Source organism: Pezoporus flaviventris, unplaced genomic scaffold (genome assembly GCF_033815535.1).
Source record: "Pezoporus flaviventris isolate CSIRO_AGI_PZ_B2104156 unplaced genomic scaffold, CSIRO_AGI_Pfla_v1 ptg000001l, whole genome shotgun sequence".
In the NCBI taxonomy this organism is placed as follows: Eukaryota; Metazoa; Chordata; class Aves; order Psittaciformes; family Psittacidae; genus Pezoporus; species Pezoporus flaviventris.
Genome location: NW_026892549.1, coordinates 566435 through 575204, shown reverse-complemented (window position 1 = coordinate 575204; position 8770 = coordinate 566435). Strand labels below are relative to the sequence as shown.

Below are 8770 nucleotides of genomic sequence, written 5' to 3'. Positions count from 1 at the left end.
GATCACACACTACATGTCTCCTCCAAAGGATGTGGAGGCCTCTGTAGCTCCTTGCTTAGCAAATTGCAAGGCAGGGCCAAGTTTTGTGGGGTTCATCTGGGGACTCCCTGGAAATGTCATCAGTGCTTACGTTTATATGTCACCGGATTTTGAAAACTTTTCCACTTTGCTGTTGGTTGGCCCCCTCTCTATCCAGAGTCTTACACATCTACTGTGGAAGATGACTTGTCCTAAGGTTGCCAAGGGCTCATGGGAGTTTCAGAGCTGCATGTTACTGTAGGATGCATGGCTGCCGCTGTGTAATGACATGAAATGCAACTTGCTCCTGGGACTTTGAGAAGGACTGGACTGACTCAGCAGCCCATTTTGTAGGATTCCTTCACATGGACATGTACTTGGGGGGGTTGATAGAGTTGGGTTGTTTGGGAAAAACAATTTTCTGGCCCTGACCATAGCTGTACCAAGTACCCCAGGAGGGGAGAAGGGGTGCCGCTAGCCATCGAGGGTGTCCTCACCCTGGGACCCGCCTTTGACAGAGGGGAAGGAATGTGTCAGACACAAGGTTAGCCTTCTGGCACTGCTTGGAGCTTAAATAACCACCACAGGTTGTTAAACTAAAGCCATTGGCTCCAGGAACAGAGGAGGTCACCTGCTGAAGGGGGAAGAAAGCCTCTTTTTACAAGTGAGAACCAGCGCCTCTTGCGACGCTGCCATATAAAATCATGCAGCACCTGTTAGATCTTTTCTTGCTTGCTCCCAAGATGTAGGAAGAGCTTGGCTCTATAAAAGCCCCGATGTGTTTGTTTTCATTCTGAAGAGCTAATCCAAGCCCCTCTCTTCCCAAAGGACAGGGAAGGAGGGGCTGGAGGAGGTATTTTTATTTTTTTCCTTCTGCTGGGGAAACAGGTTGGAGCTGTTAAAATAACTGGCAGCAGTAGAATCCTGCAGACTTTGGCTGCATTTTAAAATAGAGAGATTTTCCTCTTCTCCTTACCTCTCCCCTTGTTTTTTTGTCTTCTGATTTAGCCATAAAATTGCCAGTTATTACATTAGCAGTTGCAGAAAGCAGGAGTTTTACTCATTAGAGTGGCTCTGCTCAAGGGTTCTGGTAATACAATTTGGTGGGAAGGACCTTGCTAAAAGGCTATAAAACTGAGCTGAGGACTCACACGGCAGTGTCAGGAGGTTGCTTTCTTGGTTACTTTGGTAACATGCAAGCAAAGCTTCCCTCTCTTTTCAGGACAGGGAGATGGGTTTAGTTCCAGATCTACCTACACCTCCTCTGTCTTGTGAAGAAGTCTGCAAGCAAGCAGCAGCAGGCGCACGGGAGAAAGCCCTGGAGAAGGGCAGCTCAGCTGTGTATATCCCTGCCTGCCTCCTGAACTCCATCAGAGGCCAGCGGCATGCAAGCCTGCACCTTTCCCAGTCCTCAGATCACACCTCGCATATTGCAGCCCCAGATGCTGCCCACCTAAGGCAGCCAGAGAATGTCACCTCCTGGCTGGGACTAGACCCTTTCAGCAGTGGGCAATCAACAGGGTATATTGCCTTCACACGGCTTGAGCTGCATTGCTGGTGGCAGCAGCAAGCACTCCCTGCCTCCTTGCAGGTGTAATCAGCCAGGCAGCTCAAAAGAAGAAAACTGCCTTCAGCTCACTAAATTGTACCTGCAGCCCTTTTACCCAAATTAGAGTCTCAGCAGAGACCTGTTTTTCATGGGATTTTCCCAGAAGCTTTATTGCTCTTTTTCTTTAATACGGAAGATTTTAAAGGGTGCTGCAATCCTCAATAAACTGGGAGCTGTGTTACCAGAACAGATGAGATCTTGTTCTGAGTTGACTCTCACCTACTAAACCCCATCCCCAACCCTACAAAATGATTTAGCAAAAAAAAAAAAAAAAAAAGAAAAGCAAGAGAGAGTCCTGCCCAAGTGCACTGCCAGCCTGTTAAAACTCCTCTTGTGAGATAAACATGCCTTGCAAAGCTCAGGAAAAAACACCTCTGGAAGCCATTGTAACACTGCAACTACTGGAAAGATGCCTCCTTAGCACAGCTGTCTGGTCAGGTGCAGATTTAGACTCTTGGTACCACAAAGCATCTCTGGCAAAGCCACAATTACTGGCATTTCTACCTTGCTTTTACTTCCATGGAGTTCAAACTGGTTAGTCAAATGTACACTGTACTGCAATTGAACCAGCTTTCCTGCGAAATGGACCGAAATTTGACTCTGGGAGCTGGATACATCCTGCTTTGGGGCCAGACTTGGGTGAAAGGTCATGTTCCTTAGTGGGCCGCCTCCTCAGAGAGACAACACAGGCTGAAACCCAGGAGCTGCAGTGGCCAGAGCTGCAAAGCCCAGAAATATCTCTCCTTTGTTCACTGCTGGGAAATTCTACAGAGTACCTCATTGGGAAGTAACAGGCCTGAGAGTCCTGATTTAAAGAGCAGTTAGACACTTACTCCTCATTAGAGATGGCATAGCACATTCAGTGGTTGTGCTTGGAGCACAAGCACAGACATTTGACTGTACATGCCCAAGAGTCAACTCTCTCTCACCCAAACTGGGCAAACTCATATGAGACAATGCAAAACTGACTGAAGCTTTCATTCTGATGCTGCATCCAGCAAGACCATTGAAAACCTTCATTTGTTACATCCCCATCAGGAGTAGTCCTCACACCACCTCCATAAGATCGACCATCCAGTCAATTTTCAAAAAATCAGGCTTTCAGCACAAAGTCTCAGCAACGGGGTCAGGAAGACTCTAGCGTCCTCTGCCCTTTCCTCCATCATCTCCTCTTACCCTCCTCTGAACTTTCCTCCTCTTTGGCAGGAAATTTCCAAAGTCAGTTCCATGACTTTATGGACAGATCTATATAAAACAGTGACTCAGTCTTCAGTCAGTTACTGGCAGAGATGTATCAGCTGCACACCACTTAAAAATGGTGACATAGAAAAATAACAATTAAACAGAAAAAGAAAACATTCTGGGCCAAAGCTTTTGGGTATGAAGCCTCCCATGTGAGTCAGCAGTTTCTGCCATTTAATTTTAGAGATGGACGCAAAGAGCTTCTTTATGAGTTTCTTCTCCCTCAAAGCCTGAAGATTGACTCCAGGAAGGATTTCTGTCTGTTCATCCAGAAGTCATTTCTACCTAGTTTCACCCTGAAACTTGTTCAGAAAACAAAAGGGGGTGGTGGGTGGTGGGGTGGTGAAGGTGTAAGCTACTTATCAGATATTTTTTAGCATCAAATTCACAGCTATAAGCAGGGTTCTGAATTGAGGATTGTCCAGTAAGGTGCCTGTTCTGAATGCCTGGATGCTCTACCAATGTTCTGCTCATTGTTAAAAAATGCAATCAGTTTTGGTCACTTTAAATTACAAGTCTCAGGAAAAAAAGAAAACTGCTAGTAATTTCAGATACTTTTTTCTCCTCCCAGAAATTAAAACCAGTGCCTGGACTGGTGCCTTTGAATTTATTTATCTTTTTAAAATTAAAACAGCCACTTGAAAAAAAAAAAGCAGCAGCTACTGGCTTTTACTTTAACTCAAAGTTTCTGGCAAGTGCAATGCCAGGACTTCATTTTTTTTTTCTTTGTATGGGAACTTAGGGGCAAGTTGGTGTGAGAAACTTTCCCAAAGAATCTGTATAAACCACACCAAAACCCGACAAACTCAACCAGTCTGAAAAGGTCCGGGGGTGCGAGGAAGGCACATCTGCGTACAGGCTGGGGACATCAGCAGTTCTCAGCTGGTTGGCAGCAGCAGCAACGGCTTCTGCATCTCCTCAGGCAACAGAGGGTTGGATTTGAGGGTGCTGGAGCCAGCAGGACACCTGGTCCCGCAGCTTCTGTCTTCTTCCCAGAGGATTTGAAGGGAACCTGAGGAACTGAGGCACTCCTTCCTTGTGGGCAGTCTGGGCACCTGACTTCTGTGGGCTGCTGGGGAAATCCCAGGCAGCATCTCAGTACAGCAGGCAGGTGTCCAAAACTTTGGGCCAGAGGGCAAGTGAATCCTTGAAGCTTTAGTGTGGACGCAGGAGAAATCCCCATGGAGGACAGGACTAGAAGTTCTCTGCAGCCACAGGTGAATAGGTCTCCAGAGGGAAGAGGACAAACCAGGACAGATCAGCGCAATCATCTTCAGTGATGGGTACTAGGAAGGAGTAGGCGCATGGCTGGAGAGCAAAACCTGCCCATTAAAATGTGGCTTTTGGTGGGGAAAATTGCCCAATTTCTTTTCCTTTTTTTTTTTTCTTTCATAAAAATGGGCAATTTTCATTGAAGGTCTGCTTGCTGCATGCCTTTGGACAATGCACTGCCCTCTGCTCTGAGTTCTTGTATCCTCATCACAAGAACAGGGGACTTTCAAGCCAGAACTTGGTGAGTTATAGAAAAGCCTTCCTTCAGGCTTGGGAAGGGTGTTGAGTGCTTCCACCTGCCCCCGCAGAGAGTTTTGAAGCTTAAATACCCCCAGCATTAACCTCGTAGGCAACATTGCATATTTTCTCTTCAGCTCCAGGTGGGAGAGGGGAGCATAGTCCTACCTGTTCACACCATCACAAGCCCTGGTTCACCCCCTTTCTCTTGCGGTACCTCAACCAGAAACAGAACCTTGTTCCTGGCTGCCATTTCTTTCTCCCCGCTGCCTTCCTGGTTCAATTTGTTTTCTGCTCTCAGGCATTCACAGAAAACGTGTGTCTTTTACTTTGTCCTGTAAACTCTGTGTGACCATGGGAACAGTTCCTGACCCAGCTGTCAGCCTGCATGCTCCCCTCATTAAACTTTGGCTCTCGCCTCAACTGGACCTTTAGGCAACATCCAGGTGAACACAGCTGGGAAAGCACTTTCATCCATCTCAGGGATGCATAAGGCATCTCTTCCCAGCCTGCCTTTCACCACAGAGAGCTTCACACCATGTCTCTGCTAAAACACCTTCCGTCTCCCTGCTCTTACTGCCCCTTCTCAGATTCCACGTACACAACTCTCTCTCTCCACAAATCCTTTTTTCAGGGCACAGAACCAGAGAAAAACCAGAGGTCAGCAAAGTGGCTTTTGCAGGGAAAGTCTGTACCAAATTAGCAAAGGCCAGAATTTACAGGCAATGGTATTTTGTGGAGCCTGAGCTTCTTATTGAACCTATCAGAGCATGTGAAACACTTTTACCAGTCAGAACCAGTGGTGCACAGAGTCCAGGCTCCTGAATTTGTGCAGAAAACTTCAAAGCACTATTATGTGGCTCGAAAGGCCACGTGGATCCCACCTGCTTCTTAGCTCAGCCAAGTGATTTAGTGCTCCTTGGACATCTCCCTTGCACCAGCTGGAAGCTCACAGAATGAGCAGGCTAACAGCACTGACTGTGGTCAGCACCCACCACTTTTGCTTGTACGTTCTTGAGGCACTGAGGAGGGGCTACGGTCACTGGTGCCGTGCAATCCCTACCTGTGTCCCCCCAGCTCTCTTCAATGGCATAGTCTGCATGACATCCCACCATGAGAGGGATGGGGAAGGAGACAGGATGACTTGCAAGACAGCCTCATGCCATGGTTATGCCGAGTGTTTGACAGAGGAGACCACTGAGAGGTCTCAAACATTCCTGAGAACAGGCAGCAAGCCCAGGAACCCATCTGAGGGGACCAGCATCAGGTCACCTCGCAACCCAGCTCCACACTGCTGAGGAACCAGGCAAGTCATCTGTGAATTATCTCAAGCCCCTTTGTCATCCAGATCCCTGGAGTACCTGGCAGAGTGGCCCATCATGTCAAGAGGGCAGATCACTTGGGAACCATCGCTTTCCGGTAAAAGCTCGAAAATCTACCCTTAAACATTTGGGACAAGAGGTGAGTTACCTGTCCGGCCCTCATAGCCTACTTAGTATACCCAACCCAGAGCAGCAGTGAGTAAACAGGGAAGATGACAGTGAGGGAGAGGTTTTGACCAAGGAAATGCATATCTCTTGCTGCTTTCAAAGGGTGCCGGCATTAGTTCAGAAAGAAGATCCAAAGGCTGAGAGGGGCTGTGAGAGCCATTTTTTAACCACCATATGAGAGTTACTGTAAAATAAACTCTCATCCCCAGGGAGGACTGAGCAGCAGGCTGCTGTGTGCGTGTGCACACGCGGGCATGAACAGAGCACACTGCAGAGTGTCAACTGCATTTTGAAGAGCATGGTTTAAGGCCATTCTGGGGATTTCCCAGCTCTGACAAAGAATTTAATTTCCCTCTGCAGGCTGGGAAAATTCAGCAGGGGGTTGCTTAGGACACTGAAAAGGGTACCTACAGTGCAGAGGCAGCGTGTCCTGCTGTCAGCAGCTGTGTTGGGTCCAGCCACAGCAGGGTATTTAGGCACACGGAGAGCACTTAGGCTCCTGTGGGTTTCACCTCTGTGGATCTGGTCCTGACAAAGACAGGCCTGTCTGCTTTATGTGCAGTAACAGCCCTCAAATCTCATGCTAAGGGGAGGAGAGGGTGGTAGGTCATCTCCTTGGGTTAAGTTGGAAGCGCAAGAACTTTCACTGACAGGGCAGATGGCAAGGCCAAGCTTGCCAGACCAGTACCCATTCCTAACAGAAGAGAAAATATGCTTTTCAAATCAGAAATCTTCCAGACTTACAGTGAAAAAAAGCAGAAACAGAAAATATGCAGTGAAGGGAGGAGAGAGCTAAAGCGTGTCCTAACTCTGTGAGAGAGAATTTCCCAGGAAAAAAAAGAAAAAGGAAAGAATATCTCGAACATGAAAAATCCTTGGCACGAGTTCTTACAGTCCAGTACATTGGGTGAGTTCTGAAAAGAATTTCACTTGGTTTGCAGAGTGAGGAGATAATTGGAGAAGCTTTGAAGAGAAGGGTGAGACCCAGTTCATGCACTTTCCTGCAGTACCCTAGGATTGGGAGATCTCAGTGTAGCTCTCTGTCACCAATGCCCTGCATGACCTTAGGTAAGGAATTTAAATAACCTATGCCACAAGCTTCGTTGATATAATAGGTGATAATGGGAGAAAGGTAATGTTTTGATTTATAAGCCAAACTTTAAAATCTACATTACAAATATGTAGACTGGGATTCATTTGAAATGTTTCCAATAAAGCATCAAAAACAAAAAGCAGTTTGTTTTATAGGGAAGTCAAATATAAATACTCTATCCAGTCCAAAATAAGCATTTTTGTTTATTTTTAATAGTTTGGAAAAAGGTGTGGAGAAGAGAAAATTTTTATCTCTATTTAAGAAAAGTTAAATATAGATACATCTATGTAACATTTAAAAACAAAAACAGGTAAAATTTTTGAAATGCCAGACCAATTAATTTTTTTTACGGAAGAAATTCAACATGGTTGATGTTATTTGAAATTAATATTGGGGGGGGGGGGGGGGGAATTAACAAAAAAGTGTATATATTGGGAAGAATCCTTCAGTGCTAAAAACCAGCAGCACCTCCCAACCTTGCAGGAATTTGAGGAAGGTAAAATCAAGCATAAAATCCTCAGAAACTATGTGACAGGATGCCAGATAAGTGTCTCAGGAAGACAGGATTTGATTGTCAGGGGCCTGTTCTCACAGAAAATAAAAGGCTTCAGTTTCTGCACAATTATGTACAGACAAGACATGTGTTTTCACTGCATGGCACCAAGCCTGGAGTATATTTTTTGCTCCTGATTTACAAGGAAAACTTGGCACGAGGATGACCCACACAGCAAGAAGTGGGCAGATTTAATACAGATGCATGGAACAGCCTCCCAAATACAGAAACCTTTAGTGTCAGGCATAGTTGGTTTTGCTTCGACATAGCTACATGATACTCTCTACAGGGGCCTTCTGAGCTTGGGATGGGCTTTTTGGATGAAACCACTGTGGATTTATAAAAGAAAAAACAGTCTATCTTTGTGCCCTTCCACCTATGTCTGGGATTTTGCAATAACAGGGCTTTTGGACTACCATAGTCTGCAAAAGAAGGTGAGGTTGAGTGGGAAAGGAGAGGGTTCTCTGCTTCTGCCTATGATTACAGCAGCTGTCAAGGTTTCTGCTTTGGGGCCTTTTCACATGTGTTGGCTTCACTTCCTTCCTCCCAGGACTGGAGGAGCAGGAGAGTAGAGATGAGTTTCCATCCCAGTCCTGCTCAGGACAGTGGGAATTCAGAGAGGTGGGGAGTAATTCTGTTTCTCAGTAGCACCCGCATGTCTGTGCAGCTCCTACACAGAACAGTCAATGGACATGGAGGGTGCCAGAAATGGAGGTTTTGAACTTCTCTCCACTGCTCCACCCTCTCCATCAAAGGTAGCCAGATCACAGTTGGCCCATGACCAGCAGCACCTCAAGACGCTGATGGCTCTTCTCCCTCACTTACTGTCCCCTTCAAGACGTGCTGCAGAGTGTTTGCACCACCAACCTTCATACCTGTAGACCTTCACTGGCAAGCAGCCCATTCACCATCTTTCATGAGCCATAACATAACTAGCACAGAGAATTAATGTTGCTCATTTAAAGGGAGGTTGGCAGTTAGTACCAGGAACAGCTGTGCCCCTTTCAAGATTTAATCAAGGTCTACAAACAAGCCAGAGGAAGAGACAACAGACTTCGAACAACAAGCTGACTAGTCTGACTCTGACATTTTCCTTCTGTATTCCTGAGGAAGATCCTTCCCTCAGAGAAAGCAGATAGCACTGTTATGCAGTGCTAGAGGTATCATTTGAAACTGTAAAATGGAAAAGCCTTCCTTTTCAAGCAGGTCTCCATGTGATCTTTCTTTGTGAATGCCACATAAATCCGTATCACAGG

The 8770-nt window shown here is 46.3% G+C and overlaps 1 long non-coding RNA gene across 1 annotated transcript; it reads left to right on the top strand.

Moving 5' to 3' along the window:
- Positions 1-1782, top strand: LOC133269921 (uncharacterized). The gene is made up of 2 exons (XR_009743676.1): positions 1-90; positions 1250-1782. It is a non-coding gene; the product is annotated as an uncharacterized LOC133269921 (long non-coding RNA).
- The last annotated feature ends 6988 nt before the right edge of the window (positions 1783-8770 follow it).